This window comes from Crinia signifera, chromosome 4 (genome assembly GCF_055691185.1).
Source record: "Crinia signifera chromosome 4, ASM5569118v1, whole genome shotgun sequence".
Classification (NCBI taxonomy): domain Eukaryota; kingdom Metazoa; phylum Chordata; class Amphibia; order Anura; family Myobatrachidae; genus Crinia; species Crinia signifera.
In genome coordinates, this window is record NC_139220.1 from 303,037,283 (window position 1) to 303,055,044 (window position 17,762).

General features: G+C 41.3%; 1 pseudogene; it reads left to right on the top strand.

The window, feature by feature from the left end:
* The window catches only part of LOC146073256 (uncharacterized), a 211,251-nt pseudogene extending 194,318 nt beyond the window's left edge, over nt 1-16,933 (top strand).
* Nucleotides 16,934-17,762: the final 829 nt, after the last annotated feature.

Here is a 17,762-nt window from a genome sequence, read left to right on the forward strand (position 1 = left end):
CCTGCAGCCCCCGTCAAGGGACCCCACTGTTCTGCAGGTCCTACCACTATCGCTGAAAATGGCTGCAATACACATAGCTATCACATCAATGTTTGATACCAGGCATGCTATCAGGTCTGAAGCTCACAGCAGACTTTGCTTTTATAGGTGAGCAGCTACCAACACACCTGTCACTAATCATCTAGGGAAATGGCTAACACAAGCTATGGAATCTTAGTTAAAAACAGGGTGCATGAGAGAATGTGACCACAATAAGACTAATTAAAAAAATTAATCTAATAAACAATATATACACTTAACATCGGCACTCACCTTTCCTAGTTTTGGGGTGCCCTATGGCTTGTGACCACATTGTTTAAACAGACATTGGATGGGCTCTGCACACACTAAATTAACTGATAATAAATAGTGGAGATTTGGTTCATGAATTGATCAATGCATTTAAGCCTGCAGCCCCCGTCAAGGGACCCCACTGTTCTGCAGGTCCTACCACTATCGCTGAAAATGGCTGCAATACACATAGCTATCACATCAATGTTTGATACCAGGCATGCTATCAGGTCTGAAGCTCACAGCAGACTTTGCTTTTATAGGTGAGCAGCTACCAACACACCTGTCACTAATCATCTAGGGAAATGGCTAACACAAGCTATGGAATCTTAGTTAAAAACAGGGTGCATGAGAGAATGTGACCACAATAAGACTAATTAAAAAAATTAATCTAATAAACAATATATACACTTAACATCGGCACTCACCTTTCCTAGTTTTGGGGTGCCCTATGGCTTGTGACCACATTGTTTAAACAGACATTGGATGGGCTCTGCACACACTAAATTAACTGATAATAAATAGTGGAGATTTGGTTCATGAATTGATCAATGCATTTAAGCCTGCAGCCCCCGTCAAGGGACCCCACTGTTCTGCAGGTCCTACCACTATCGCTGAAAATGGCTGCAATACACATAGCTATCACATCAATGTTTGATACCAGGCATGCTATCAGGTCTGAAGCTCACAGCAGACTTTGCTTTTATAGGTGAGCAGCTACCAACACACCTGTCACTAATCATCTAGGGAAATGGCTAACACAAGCTATGGAATCTTAGTTAAAAACAGGGTGCATGAGAGAATGTGACCACAATAAGACTAATTAAAAAAATTAATCTAATAAACAATATATACACTTAACATCGGCACTCACCTTTCCTAGTTTTGGGGTGCCCTATGGCTTGTGACCACATTGTTTAAACAGACATTGGATGGGCTCTGCACACACTAAATTAACTGATAATAAATAGTGGAGATTTGGTTCATGAATTGATCAATGCATTTAAGCCTGCAGCCCCCGTCAAGGGACCCCACTGTTCTGCAGGTCCTACCACTATCGCTGAAAATGGCTGCAATACACATAGCTATCACATCAATGTTTGATACCAGGCATGCTATCAGGTCTGAAGCTCACAGCAGACTTTGCTTTTATAGGTGAGCAGCTACCAACACACCTGTCACTAATCATCTAGGGAAATGGCTAACACAAGCTATGGAATCTTAGTTAAAAACAGGGTGCATGAGAGAATGTGACCACAATAAGACTAATTAAAAAAATTAATCTAATAAACAATATATACACTTAACATCGGCACTCACCTTTCCTAGTTTTGGGGTGCCCTATGGCTTGTGACCACATTGTTTAAACAGACATTGGATGGGCTCTGCACACACTAAATTAACTGATAATAAATAGTGGAGATTTGGTTCATGAATTGATCAATGCATTTAAGCCTGCAGCCCCCGTCAAGGGACCCCACTGTTCTGCAGGTCCTACCACTATCGCTGAAAATGGCTGCAATACACATAGCTATCACATCAATGTTTGATACCAGGCATGCTATCAGGTCTGAAGCTCATAGCAGACTTTGCTTTTATAGGTGAGCAGCTACCAACACACCTGTCACTAATCATCTAGGGAAATGGCTAACACAAGCTATGGAATCTTAGTTAAAAACAGGGTGCATGAGAGAATGTGACCACAATAAGACTAATTAAAAAAATTAATCTAATAAACAATATATACACTTAACATCGGCACTCACCTTTCCTAGTTTTGGGGTGCCCTATGGCTTGTGACCACATTGTTTAAACAGACATTGGATGGGCTCTGCACACACTAAATTAACTGATAATAAATAGTGGAGATTTGGTTCATGAATTGATCAATGCATTTAAGCCTGCAGCCCCCGTCAAGGGACCCCACTGTTCTGCAGGTCCTACCACTATCGCTGAAAATGGCTGCAATACACATAGCTATCACATCAATGTTTGATACCAGGCATGCTATCAGGTCTGAAGCTCACAGCAGACTTTGCTTTTATAGGTGAGCAGCTACCAACACACCTGTCACTAATCATCTAGGGAAATGGCTAACACAAGCTATGGAATCTTAGTTAAAAACAGGGTGCATGAGAGAATGTGACCACAATAAGACTAATTAAAAAAATTAATCTAATAAACAATATATACACTTAACATCGGCACTCACCTTTCCTAGTTTTGGGGTGCCCTATGGCTTGTGACCACATTGTTTAAACAGACATTGGATGGGCTCTGCACACACTAAATTAACTGATAATAAATAGTGGAGATTTGGTTCATGAATTGATCAATGCATTTAAGCCTGCAGCCCCCGTCAAGGGACCCCACTGTTCTGCAGGTCCTACCACTATCGCTGAAAATGGCTGCAATACACATAGCTATCACATCAATGTTTGATACCAGGCATGCTATCAGGTCTGAAGCTCACAGCAGACTTTGCTTTTATAGGTGAGCAGCTACCAACACACCTGTCACTAATCATCTAGGGAAATGGCTAACACAAGCTATGGAATCTTAGTTAAAAACAGGGTGCATGAGAGAATGTGACCACAATAAGACTAATTAAAAAAATTAATCTAATAAACAATATATACACTTAACATCGGCACTCACCTTTCCTAGTTTTGGGGTGCCCTATGGCTTGTGACCACATTGTTTAAACAGACATTGGATGGGCTCTGCACACACTAAATTAACTGATAATAAATAGTGGAGATTTGGTTCATGAATTGATCAATGCATTTAAGCCTGCAGCCCCCGTCAAGGGACCCCACTGTTCTGCAGGTCCTACCACTATCGCTGAAAATGGCTGCAATACACATAGCTATCACATCAATGTTTGATACCAGGCATGCTATCAGGTCTGAAGCTCACAGCAGACTTTGCTTTTATAGGTGAGCAGCTACCAACACACCTGTCACTAATCATCTAGGGAAATGGCTAACACAAGCTATGGAATCTTAGTTAAAAACAGGGTGCATGAGAGAATGTGACCACAATAAGACTAATTAAAAAAATTAATCTAATAAACAATATATACACTTAACATCGGCACTCACCTTTCCTAGTTTTGGGGTGCCCTATGGCTTGTGACCACATTGTTTAAACAGACATTGGATGGGCTCTGCACACACTAAATTAACTGATAATAAATAGTGGAGATTTGGTTCATGAATTGATCAATGCATTTAAGCCTGCAGCCCCCGTCAAGGGACCCCACTGTTCTGCAGGTCCTACCACTATCGCTGAAAATGGCTGCAATACACATAGCTATCACATCAATGTTTGATACCAGGCATGCTATCAGGTCTGAAGCTCACAGCAGACTTTGCTTTTATAGGTGAGCAGCTACCAACACACCTGTCACTAATCATCTAGGGAAATGGCTAACACAAGCTATGGAATCTTAGTTAAAAACAGGGTGCATGAGAGAATGTGACCACAATAAGACTAATTAAAAAAATTAATCTAATAAACAATATATACACTTAACATCGGCACTCACCTTTCCTAGTTTTGGGGTGCCCTATGGCTTGTGACCACATTGTTTAAACAGACATTGGATGGGCTCTGCACACACTAAATTAACTGATAATAAATAGTGGAGATTTGGTTCATGAATTGATCAATGCATTTAAGCCTGCAGCCCCCGTCAAGGGACCCCACTGTTCTGCAGGTCCTACCACTATCGCTGAAAATGGCTGCAATACACATAGCTATCACATCAATGTTTGATACCAGGCATGCTATCAGGTCTGAAGCTCACAGCAGACTTTGCTTTTATAGGTGAGCAGCTACCAACACACCTGTCACTAATCATCTAGGGAAATGGCTAACACAAGCTATGGAATCTTAGTTAAAAACAGGGTGCATGAGAGAATGTGACCACAATAAGACTAATTAAAAAAATTAATCTAATAAACAATATATACACTTAACATCGGCACTCACCTTTCCTAGTTTTGGGGTGCCCTATGGCTTGTGACCACATTGTTTAAACAGACATTGGATGGGCTCTGCACACACTAAATTAACTGATAATAAATAGTGGAGATTTGGTTCATGAATTGATCAATGCATTTAAGCCTGCAGCCCCCGTCAAGGGACCCCACTGTTCTGCAGGTCCTACCACTATCGCTGAAAATGGCTGCAATACACATAGCTATCACATCAATGTTTGATACCAGGCATGCTATCAGGTCTGAAGCTCACAGCAGACTTTGCTTTTATAGGTGAGCAGCTACCAACACACCTGTCACTAATCATCTAGGGAAATGGCTAACACAAGCTATGGAATGTTAGTTAAAAACAGGGTGCATGAGAGAATGTGACCACAATAAGACTAATTAAAAAAATTAATCTAATAAACAATATATACACTTAACATCGGCACTCACCTTTCCTAGTTTTGGGGTGCCCTATGGCTTGTGACCACATTGTTTAAACAGACATTGGATGGGCTCTGCACACACTAAATTAACTGATAATAAATAGTGGAGATTTGGTTCATGAATTGATCAATGCATTTAAGCCTGCAGCCCCCGTCAAGGGACCCCACTGTTCTGCAGGTCCTACCACTATCGCTGAAAATGGCTGCAATACACATAGCTATCACATCAATGTTTGATACCAGGCATGCTATCAGGTCTGAAGCTCACAGCAGACTTTGCTTTTATAGGTGAGCAGCTACCAACACACCTGTCACTAATCATCTAGGGAAATGGCTAACACAAGCTATGGAATCTTAGTTAAAAACAGGGTGCATGAGAGAATGTGACCACAATAAGACTAATTAAAAAAATTAATCTAATAAACAATATATACACTTAACATCGGCACTCACCTTTCCTAGTTTTGGGGTGCCCTATGGCTTGTGACCACATTGTTTAAACAGACATTGGATGGGCTCTGCACACACTAAATTAACTGATAATAAATAGTGGAGATTTGGTTCATGAATTGATCAATGCATTTAAGCCTGCAGCCCCCGTCAAGGGACCCCACTGTTCTGCAGGTCCTACCACTATCGCTGAAAATGGCTGCAATACACATAGCTATCACATCAATGTTTGATACCAGGCATGCTATCAGGTCTGAAGCTCACAGCAGACTTTGCTTTTATAGGTGAGCAGCTACCAACACACCTGTCACTAATCATCTAGGGAAATGGCTAACACAAGCTATGGAATCTTAGTTAAAAACAGGGTGCATGAGAGAATGTGACCACAATAAGACTAATTAAAAAAATTAATCTAATAAACAATATATACACTTAACATCGGCACTCACCTTTCCTAGTTTTGGGGTGCCCTATGGCTTGTGACCACATTGTTTAAACAGACATTGGATGGGCTCTGCACACACTAAATTAACTGATAATAAATAGTGGAGATTTGGTTCATGAATTGATCAATGCATTTAAGCCTGCAGCCCCCGTCAAGGGACCCCACTGTTCTGCAGGTCCTACCACTATCGCTGAAAATGGCTGCAATACACATAGCTATCACATCAATGTTTGATACCAGGCATGCTATCAGGTCTGAAGCTCACAGCAGACTTTGCTTTTATAGGTGAGCAGCTACCAACACACCTGTCACTAATCATCTAGGGAAATGGCTAACACAAGCTATGGAATCTTAGTTAAAAACAGGGTGCATGAGAGAATGTGACCACAATAAGACTAATTAAAAAAATTAATCTAATAAACAATATATACACTTAACATCGGCACTCACCTTTCCTAGTTTTGGGGTGCCCTATGGCTTGTGACCACATTGTTTAAACAGACATTGGATGGGCTCTGCACACACTAAATTAACTGATAATAAATAGTGGAGATTTGGTTCATGAATTGATCAATGCATTTAAGCCTGCAGCCCCCGTCAAGGGACCCCACTGTTCTGCAGGTCCTACCACTATCGCTGAAAATGGCTGCAATACACATAGCTATCACATCAATGTTTGATACCAGGCATGCTATCAGGTCTGAAGCTCACAGCAGACTTTGCTTTTATAGGTGAGCAGCTACCAACACACCTGTCACTAATCATCTAGGGAAATGGCTAACACAAGCTATGGAATCTTAGTTAAAAACAGGGTGCATGAGAGAATGTGACCACAATAAGACTAATTAAAAAAATTAATCTAATAAACAATATATACACTTAACATCGGCACTCACCTTTCCTAGTTTTGGGGTGCCCTATGGCTTGTGACCACATTGTTTAAACAGACATTGGATGGGCTCTGCACACACTAAATTAACTGATAATAAATAGTGGAGATTTGGTTCATGAATTGATCAATGCATTTAAGCCTGCAGCCCCCGTCAAGGGACCCCACTGTTCTGCAGGTCCTACCACTATCGCTGAAAATGGCTGCAATACACATAGCTATCACATCAATGTTTGATACCAGGCATGCTATCAGGTCTGAAGCTCACAGCAGACTTTGCTTTTATAGGTGAGCAGCTACCAACACACCTGTCACTAATCATCTAGGGAAATGGCTAACACAAGCTATGGAATCTTAGTTAAAAACAGGGTGCATGAGAGAATGTGACCACAATAAGACTAATTAAAAAAAATAATCTAATAAACAATATATACACTTAACATCGGCACTCACCTTTCCTAGTTTTGGGGTGCCCTATGGCTTGTGACCACATTGTTTAAACAGACATTGGATGGGCTCTGCACACACTAAATTAACTGATAATAAATAGTGGAGATTTGGTTCATGAATTGATCAATGCATTTAAGCCTGCAGCCCCCGTCAAGGGACCCCACTGTTCTGCAGGTCCTACCACTATCGCTGAAAATGGCTGCAATACACATAGCTATCACATCAATGTTTGATACCAGGCATGCTATCAGGTCTGAAGCTCACAGCAGACTTTGCTTTTATAGGTGAGCAGCTACCAACACACCTGTCACTAATCATCTAGGGAAATGGCTAACACAAGCTATGGAATCTTAGTTAAAAACAGGGTGCATGAGAGAATGTGACCACAATAAGACTAATTAAAAAAATTAATCTAATAAACAATATATACACTTAACATCGGCACTCACCTTTCCTAGTTTTGGGGTGCCCTATGGCTTGTGACCACATTGTTTAAACAGACATTGGATGGGCTCTGCACACACTAAATTAACTGATAATAAATAGTGGAGATTTGGTTCATGAATTGATCAATGCATTTAAGCCTGCAGCCCCCGTCAAGGGACCCCACTGTTCTGCAGGTCCTACCACTATCGCTGAAAATGGCTGCAATACACATAGCTATCACATCAATGTTTGATACCAGGCATGCTATCAGGTCTGAAGCTCACAGCAGACTTTGCTTTTATAGGTGAGCAGCTCTCTCTCTCTATATATATATACTAGGTGATTCATCGCACCCTACGGGCGCTCTTCACACCGTCGTAAGGGGCTGCCCCCTCTTAATTTGTGAACATTTGCATATGAGAAAGATGGTTAGAATTGTATGAAAGATGCCTGTATTGCAACTTGAGTTATAGGTGAAATGTGTTAAATAGAGAGCATATATGTGGAAGGGGGTGTGTATTGTTTTGTTTAATTAAAAAGCGGTTACAGAGTAAGATGTACATTGATAGTGTGGATGGTACAGTGACATTTGTGGGTGTGGGGGGGGGCTGTGTGTGCGTGTTGTTTAGGTGTGTGTGTGCAATAGTATAGTAGGGTGTTTCTGAGTCAGAGGCTCCCCACTGGCGGAGGTCATGAGACAGGAAAACAGAAGGCTGGGTAGTGATAGGGGTGTGTGGGCATAAGGGGGACTAAAGAGGAGGGTGGGAGATACTGTGCAGCTTCTGCCAGTGGGTGAGGGTCCAGCGTGGCAGTACAGGATGGTGGCCCTTAGTCAGTGTCTCCTCCTACTGGGTGGGAGTTTGGGTGCATGAGAGCAGGAGGCTGGGCTATGAGGCATGATAGGGGCATGTGGGCAAAACAGCGTCAGCGACTCCCCAGTGGTGGAAGTTACGGTTCAGGAGAGCAGGAAGCTGGGTAGTTATAGGGGTGTGTGAGTATACGGGGGACTAAAGAGGGGCTTAGGGGTGCTGCCGTGGGTGGATGCCGTGAATTGCGGGAGGGGGGGTCGCGGGGGTGTGTGTGGGTACTGCTAATTGTGGGAGGGGGGGGCGCGGGGGGTTGCCGCAATGACAGGAGGGGGGGTCAGGGGTGGGGAATCGCGGTAGGGGGGTCGTGGGGGGCACCGTGAACAGCGGGAAGGGGGGCCCGGGTGTTGGCGCGAATCATGGGAGGGGGGGTCGCGGGGTGCCGCAATCGCAGGGGGGGGGTGTCACGGGGTGGGGCCGCAAATCGCGGGAGTCACCGGGGGTGCCGCGAATTGCGGGGGGTGTGCTGCAAATCGCGGGAGGGGGGTCGCGGTGGGGTGCCGCGAATCGCCACAAGAAAAAATCAACACAGAAAGTTCAACACATGTAAATGTTGACATAAGTGTGGCACTTCATCGATGTCCATATCGACACATGAGAATGAATATGAAAACATTAAAAAAAAGAAAAATAAATCTTCAAAAACTCATGTCAACCTTTTTCATTGTCGACCATAGCCGTGCCAGTGTTTTGCATGTGCCATTTAATCCTGGGGTTGCCGTGAATCGCGCGCGGGGGTGGGGGGGAGGGAGGAGGTGAGGGGTGTCCGCGAATCACGGGAGGAGGGGTCGCGGGGGGGTTGGGTGCCGCGAATTGTGGGAGGTTGGGCACGGGAGGTTGCAGTGAATCGCGGGAGGGTGGGTCGCGGGGGCGGGGGGTTGCCACAATGACAGGAGGGGGGTCAGGGGTGGGGAATCGCGGTAGATGGGGTCGTGGGGGGACCCGAGGGGTGGCGCGAATCGTGGGAGGTGGGGTCGCGGGGTGCCGCGAATCGTAGGAGGGGGGGTGTCACGGGGTGGGGCCGCGAATCGCGGGAGACACCGGGGGTGCCGCGAATTGCGGGGGGTGTGCTGCAAATCACGGGAGGGGGGTCGCGGGGGGTGCCCCGAATTGCCACAAGAAAAAATAACACAGAAAGGTCAACACATGTAAATGTTGACATAAGTGTGGCACTTCATTGGTGTCCATGTCGACACATGAGAATGAATATGAAAACATTGAAAAAGTGAAAAATAAATCTTGTCAACCTTTTTCATTGTCGACCATAGCCATGTCAGTGTTTTGCATGTGCCATTTAATCGTGGGGATGCCGTGAATGGGAGAGGGGGGGGGGGTGGTGCATACCTCCCAACATGACCCTCTCCAGGAGGGACACATTGCTCTGTTTCTGGACTTTCTTCTTAATTTATGGATTACCATCACCTGTGCTTAAACACCTTTCTTATCAATTACCCTGTTTAAAACAGGTGATGACAATCATAAATTAAGATGGAAGTCCACAACCCAGCGTTACAGCTCCAGACACACTTTGAGTGACAGATGTAGCCAAATATATAAGAGATATATATATACACAAGTAACTAGCCAACATAACCATAATGTTGGCTCCCAAACAGGGCAAAACGTGAAGCTCCATTGGGCGCCATCTAGTGACTGCCAGCATGCACAACACTCCAATTCCCCATAAAGGTGAGGAGCAGCATTATCCTTTTATTACGTCAGATATATTATACAAATGATCCCACAGTATGATAGAGAATATATAGATATAGTCCATATGGTACTTATACATGATATCATATAACGGATAAAGAACACATAGAGATATATAATGTACATATTACTGATTATATATATTGTATCACATATGGTATTATACAGTATAACTATGTGACATGTAAATGATTCCTGCCCCTACATTACTGACACATACAATTTAGATGAAAAATGATAAAGTCCATTTAATATATTTATACATATAATGTGAACTTTCATGAATTTGTATATTGATTTATGAATACTTAACTGCAATGTCACACATAGGATAAGGCCATATTATTCTATAATATAGTAATATTAACTAATTATATATTGGTCAAATAAAATGTAATCACTAATAACAAGGCAATGTTCACGAAAGAATAGTAAAATTGATTGTGTAATTATCAGCATAATCTTATGTATAATATAATTACCTTACTCTGGGGATCCTTCCTCTGTCTCTCTCTTACTCCTCCGTCCTCCCAGCTCTCCAACCAGTAACTGATCCAACAGCTCCTCCATCAGCTCCCAGTGGCCTGATACAGCCTATTTATAGTCACTCCTCCCCATCTCTCCCCAGTAGTTCCCAGGATGCCCTGCAGGAATTCTTACACTGAGAGGTGACATGCAAATTAGGGTCACATGACATTAGTATACAGTCATTCACCACAGCAGCTCCTCCTGCCCAGCTCCTTATCTTGTAAATGAGGTGTAAATATTCCTAAAGTGACTTACTACAATGATAAATGCTAATTACACCCTGGCAGGGTAACACCTTGTATAGTAATTAGATCACAACAGCCTCTGGCATCCTGTTATGTCACCAAAGGGACCTTTTGTTTAGGATTCACCTATTGTCTGGCCATAGTTTCAGCAGAAAGACTTGTTCTACATATCGTTAATAGAAGTAAAATCACTCTCTTTTTGTTGGGGCACTCTTTTAAATTTATCTCCTCTATTCACATAATAGAAGATATTAATTGAAAATAGTATTAGTGGCTATCTACATTAGGACATGTGATAAAGCTAGGCAAGTTCTAGAGTCTGTAACCAGTAATGGATAGGAAGGGGAGTTATTCCCACCTATTGAAGGTTATACTAAAACTATGCTTTTAAAAATCATATATTAATATATTGCACATATACACACATATATACCTATCACAGACATCAATGGTCAAATAATCCCATTCAGAGGTATAGTAACAAGTTTGTATATCCCAGTGAGGTGATGTAAAGCACACTGTTGTTTAGTACAATGTAATTAATTATACTGATACTATGGGGGACATTTAGTAGGATGAGAGATCGGGAAAGTGAGAGAAAACTCCAGTTATTTTAAAGCGGCAATCATTTAGACTGCAAAACCAGTTTGATTTTGCAGTGTAAATGATTGCCACTTTAAAAAAACTATTGATTTCTTACCATATCTCTCACTTTCTAAATCTCTCATCCTATTACATTTCACTCCAATGTATCACTTAGGGCAGTATTCAATGAGGCTGATTCGCCATGTTCTATGGCGATTTTGTGCTATTTTCGTGCTGTAAGGCGATTTTTAGACTAAAACGGTGAATCACCCTAATCAATGACCAGATGGCGAATACATTTCAAGGTTATTATCGCCATGCTTCACCGAGTAGCAATCATTATCTTTTTATGGTGAAGTGGAATGTGAACTTTTAAAATAAAGTGTTTTGTTTTTTACATTTGGTGTAAAAAAATCAGGAATTTTATTCTGAGAAGGGGCATGCTATTTGTATTCATGTGTTTACAGCACATGAATATAAATTTAATTAAAAAATATATATATATATTTTTTACACAAAGCAGCCAACAGGGGGCCGGGAGCCGAGCCGCTCATTAGATATTCATATATTCACTGCACCCGATCATTACATATGCACGATCGGGTGTGTTTATAGTACATCACATACGGGTGGGTGGCAAAAGACAATGCTAAGAACACTTCAGCAATAATAATAGTCTTATTTCATGTTTGAATGTTGCCTTCAGCCCTAGAGTAGTCACGTGACTTGATATGAGAGCACACAATTAGTGGTGTAATTACACAATTATCCCAGTGAATGTGCTTTTAGATGGAAACATCACATTTCTAGTGCAAGACAAGTAACTATGACAATATCGGGATATAATCTCACACTGTCTTGTCTGCTGTAGGTATATATTTTTCCCAAGATTATCAATCAGTGACTAGTCTAATTTAAGATTATTAATAAAACAATTTCACATCATTTGTATGGACAATTTGTATTTTACATATCCATAGAGGCAGGTAGCCAGGGAATATATTGTCAGGTAACGCAAGAGTTATAATGGCGTCAGTGTCTGTCTAATTACCTGACAGCAGCTTTTATATAACCAAACGTAGTAATAGCAAAGCGCTGGAAATTGTTTATCCCTACTGCCGTCTAGAGGGGATACTCAACCCCTCTTTAGAAGAAAAGACAGTAAATACAAGGTAGACAACGCGAAGGGACACTGGATACTTGGTTTGATAAAAATCAATATAATTTTGATTACTAATACAAAAAAATTTTTAAACACTTTTAAAAAGTGAGAACACCGGCCGGTGAAATTTACATAAAACAAAATAAATCACATAAAAAAAGCATTTATATTCAACATACCATTCACTATTCTTACTGTGCTTTTGGTGTTTTCAGCACAAGCATGTATTTTTCAGGTGGTTCATATCCACACTCTATCTATCTTTCACATTCAGAATGCAGATAGAAAGCAAAGACAAATATATTGCAGGCTTTTGGCTTGGTTAGGCATGCATGGGGTTAACTTCCCGTTTTTCTTATGAGACCGCTACACTCACCACGCTTCGGGCACGGTGGCTCGCTGTGCTCTTCACACTATATAAACTCAACTCCATGCGTAGTTGGATAGTAGGGGTATGAAAAAATGGGGTGCATTTAACATGGGAGCCCAGATAATACATAAGTACTGGCAGTCTTTTGTTAGACAATATTAGTCTGTAGATATAAATGTTAGATCTCTCCAAAATCACACTCCAATGCAAACAAATTGCTAGTTTCCAGCCAGATGTTAATGCTCAGTCACTTAGCCATAAAATATGCTTTTAGTTGTTAGTAAGCTTTAGAAATATAAATGCGAAGAAAGTAAGAGTTATACTTATGCTCCGTGGCTATTCATTTTGTAATACACTTTAGTGGAGTTTTTGTTCAATTGCCCACGCCGTGAGCGGGGTTCCCGGCTGCTCCGTTTGTCTTGTCAGTCTTGATTCTGAGATAGAACGGTTGTCTGAAAGTGCGCTTAAGCAGAACTTGATCACCTAAAGTTGGACATTTCCTGTGGAGGACTGACAGACTGCCGTCATATACTGAGGGATGCTTCGAAATATTTGGGAGAACATTGGAGACCAACGTACCCGTAGTGGTGATATGCCATTTTTATATGTTTTTATGTGAGTGCAATTTTATAATAAATATAATTGTTGTGAATATGGAGTTGCCCTATGTATATTTGCTTTGTTTCCCCCAGGGTGCAAGAAATAAACACGAGGGATGAGCCAGAGCTTTGTAATTGGTCCTATATACGACCTCAAAGCTGTTTGCTTTGAACAGAATGTGAGTGCATCTAGAGGAAGTAAAGACATGTCCCTTTTCAAAATCTTATTGTGTGCTATCTTTGTTTCATTTGAGTTCAAGAGAAAAAGTACAGTACACCACCTTTCAAGTATTGTGACAAGGAAAGTACTATTATTTTATAAAGAGGTGGTGGGATAACTATCAGCAGCGCCACTGTGACGCACAACTGTTTGTTTGCGGTCTTCATATCTAAAAGCAAAGACTCTATCTATTTTTGAGTTTTACATCAAGTTTTACATCAAGGAAAGATAACTTAAAATCAATTTAAGACCCAACATATTCTTTTATATCATTACTGATTGGCATTATGGTTGTGTAAATATGTCTATAACTGTTATAATTTAAAACACTTATTTTCCTGCTGATATGTAGAACAAGTCTTTCTGCTGAAACTCTGCCCAAACAATAAATAAAAGGTCCAATTAATCTAATTAGAATACAAGGTGTTACCCTGCCAGCGTGTAATTAGCATTTCCTATTGTAGTAAGTGACTTTAGGAATATTTACACCTCATTTACAAGACAAGGAGCTGGGCAGGAGGAGCTGCTGTGGTGAATGACTGTATACTAATGTTATGTGGCCCTAATTTACATGTCACCTCTCAGTGTAAGAATTCCTGCAGGGCATCCTGGGAACTACTGGGGAGAGATGGGGAGGAGTGACTATAAATAGGCTGTATCAGGCCACTGGGAGCTGATGGAGGAGCTGCTGGATCAGTTACTGGTTGGAGAGCTGGGAGGATGGAGGAGTAAGAGAGACAGAGGAAGGATCCCCAGAGTAAGGTAATTATATTATACATGATAATATACTGATAAATATACAATCATTTTTAGATATTATTTTAGAGATGTCATCTTATCAGTAAGTCAAGATTTATTTGACCGATATATAAATCATTACTATTACTACAGTATATAATAGAATTATATTTAAAAGGTGCATTACTGTGAACGTTGGACCTAATTCAACATGGGTCACTATTTATTGGAATTGCAATCCTACCGATTATTGAATAACTGCGCATTTGTAGCATCCACATTGCACATTGACACATGCAGTTTGTGCATAAATATCCATATACATAGCCGTCACAGATTGATTGATTGAAAGGAAGGCAATGTTTAGGAGTGGAAACATGGGGTTCTCTGGTTGTGCTTGTGAATATGCTGGGGTGCCAATGTGATTCTGGGGAGGGTCTCTGGTGTCAGCGATGACCACTTCCAGTCTGGCTCTTTATCAGATTGTTGGAAGCTTTGGGCAACCCATACATTAGGGCAATATCACATCCAATCCTTTGTAAGTAAGCAAATATTCATACAACTGGGAGCACGAAACAAGTGTCTCTTACAATATTACAGAATAATTTAATTTTTCTGCCTTCTTTACAGATGTTTCAAAACAGATTATTCCATGTTGTTTTTTTTTTAACAGGGACTGGATTGAGTCCTCTCTGAACAAGATCTCTTAAGCCCCAAGTTTTGTTTATATGTGGGAAAGTTATGTTTATATTATACTGAGGGGATTCCAATGTAGAATACAGATACTATAAAATATACCACATGGCATGAACAATGGAGAGTCTTGTGAGATCTTCCCTTCAACATTTAAAAGGGATTTAATTATAGCCTTACCTCTGTCCCAGAGTAGATACCGGAGACCAGGGCTAGTTGTCCTGTGTGGTCAGGTTTTGTGTCCCTCTTCTTTTCTTCTCATGTATTGGTTCATAATATTTTTCAGAATAGCAATACTGTTATTATCACAGCAAAGGTTCTTGGAGGTTTTGTCATTAGTTTAGTGAATTCCCCATTAATGTCAATCTACATCCTATTTATTTGGTATATAGGTGGACTGACAATACTGATTTATTGCACTTATTACTTGACCGCTGTATTTGCTATGATATACCATTCAGATTTTTTACCTATTGCCATGCAAATATATCACTCTTGCATTTATTGAATAGTGTACCATTATTATTACTACACAATAAAGTTTAATTGAAGAAAATAAAAGTATTAAATGTACCCCAGTAATATTTATAATTAAAATATTGACTTTTTCTTGTTACAGGTCAGGTAAAATACAGGTTATTAGAATTATTGTTGAATGGACAATCTCTGATAAATACAACCACGGACGTAATTTCTTCTTACACCTCTGGAGGATTCACTAAAGCTGTTCTCATATTCTGCCTAGTGTATCTCATATAATACATGATGAGGCTGACAGAAGAGAGACCACATTTGTGCTCTGAGTGTGACAAATGCTTTACACGTAAATCACATCTTCTCATCCACCAGATGATTCACTCAGGAGAGAGACCACATCTGTGCTCTGAGTGTGACAAATGCTTTACCTGTAAATCACAGCTTCTCATCCATCAGAGGAGTCACACAGGAGAGAGACCACATCTGTGCTCTGAGTGTGACAAACACTTTACAATTAAATCAAAGCTTCTCATACATCAGCGAATTCACATAGGAGTGAAACCATTTACATGTTCTGAGTGTAGTAATTGTTTTTCTCAATAGTATCATCTGTACCAACATCAGAGGAGTCACACAGGAGAGAAACCATTTAAATGCTCTGAATGTAGCAATTGTTTTACTCAGAAGTCGCATCTTGTTATACATCAGAGGACTCACACAGGAGAGAAACCATTTACATGCTCTGAATGTAGCAAGTGTTTTACCTCCATGACAGATCTTGCTCGACATCAGAGGAGTCACACAGGAGAGAAACGATTTACATGCTCTGAATGTAGCAAATGTTTTATCTCCAGTCCAGATCTTGTTAGACATCAGAGGACCCACACTGGAGAGAGACCATTTAATTGCTCTGACTGTAGCAAGTGTTTTACCCAGAAGTCGCATCTTTTGAAACATCAGAGGATTCACACAGGAGAGAAACCATTTACATGCTCTGAATGTGGCAAGTGTTTTTCCCAAAAGTCACATCTTGTTATACATCAGAGGAGTCACACAGGAGAGAGACCACATCTGTGCTCAGAGTGCAAAAAAAGCTTTACATGTAAATCTCAACTTCTCATACATCAGATGAGTCACACAGGAGAGAGACCATTTACATGTTCTGAATGTAACAAATTGTTTACCACCAAACCAGATCTTGTTCGACATCAGAGGAGTCACACTGGAGAGAAGCCATTTACATGCTCTGAATGTAGCAAGTGTTTTACCCAGAAGTGCCATCTTGCTAGACACCAGAGGAGTCATGCTGTAGAGAAACCATTTAAATGCTTCCATGCGGCAAGTGTTTTAGTAGAAAAGTAACGCTTATTTATCACATAAGAATTATTCTAAGGGAATTAGTGTTGCATGTTTCTCATAAGAAAATTGTATCAGCACAATGGCCCTCATTCTGGTTGACTCAATAACCTGCAAAGGACGCAGCTTACCGAGTCCCAGAAGGTCGCCCCACCAAATTGTTGCCCACTGCCACCATATCTCCTCCAACCATGTGAAGGGGTGTGTCATGTAGACTCATCCCCTCACATGTCCCAGCTGGTGGAGAAATCATTCAGTGGTCGCCAACCAACAAATGATTTCTTCAGGCCACGCAAATTTACGTCAGTGGAAACTACCTTATATTTGGTGGGCCTGGCCGAAGACCCCCCTGCATCCCATGACATGCCATAGCATGGGAATGCCCAGCATTTGCATGGCAATGCCCATGAAATGCTGGGCATTGCCCCCTCCCCGCCTCCGGCCGCCCCCCTACTGTGCGAGTGCCATGCCGACAATGCGGGTTGGCAAGGGTGCTTGCAAAGAAGGTCTGCACATGCGCATAACTAATTATGTGAAAGCCCTAACCATCAGTCCCCTGTGCGTACTCACAGGGGGAATGAAGGAATTAGAATGAGGGCCAATATGTGTTCCCGGGAGTTCATATATATTTATGAATATGGAAAGTGGTTTATATGACTCCATCTTGTTAAGAAATGAGAGCTGTGACCAGTAAGCTGGGGGCTGATTTTCCCTTGGGACAATGTCTCTGTTAGGGAAATAGAGCTGCAGTAGAACAGACAATGACGATGTGGTTGTTAATACTG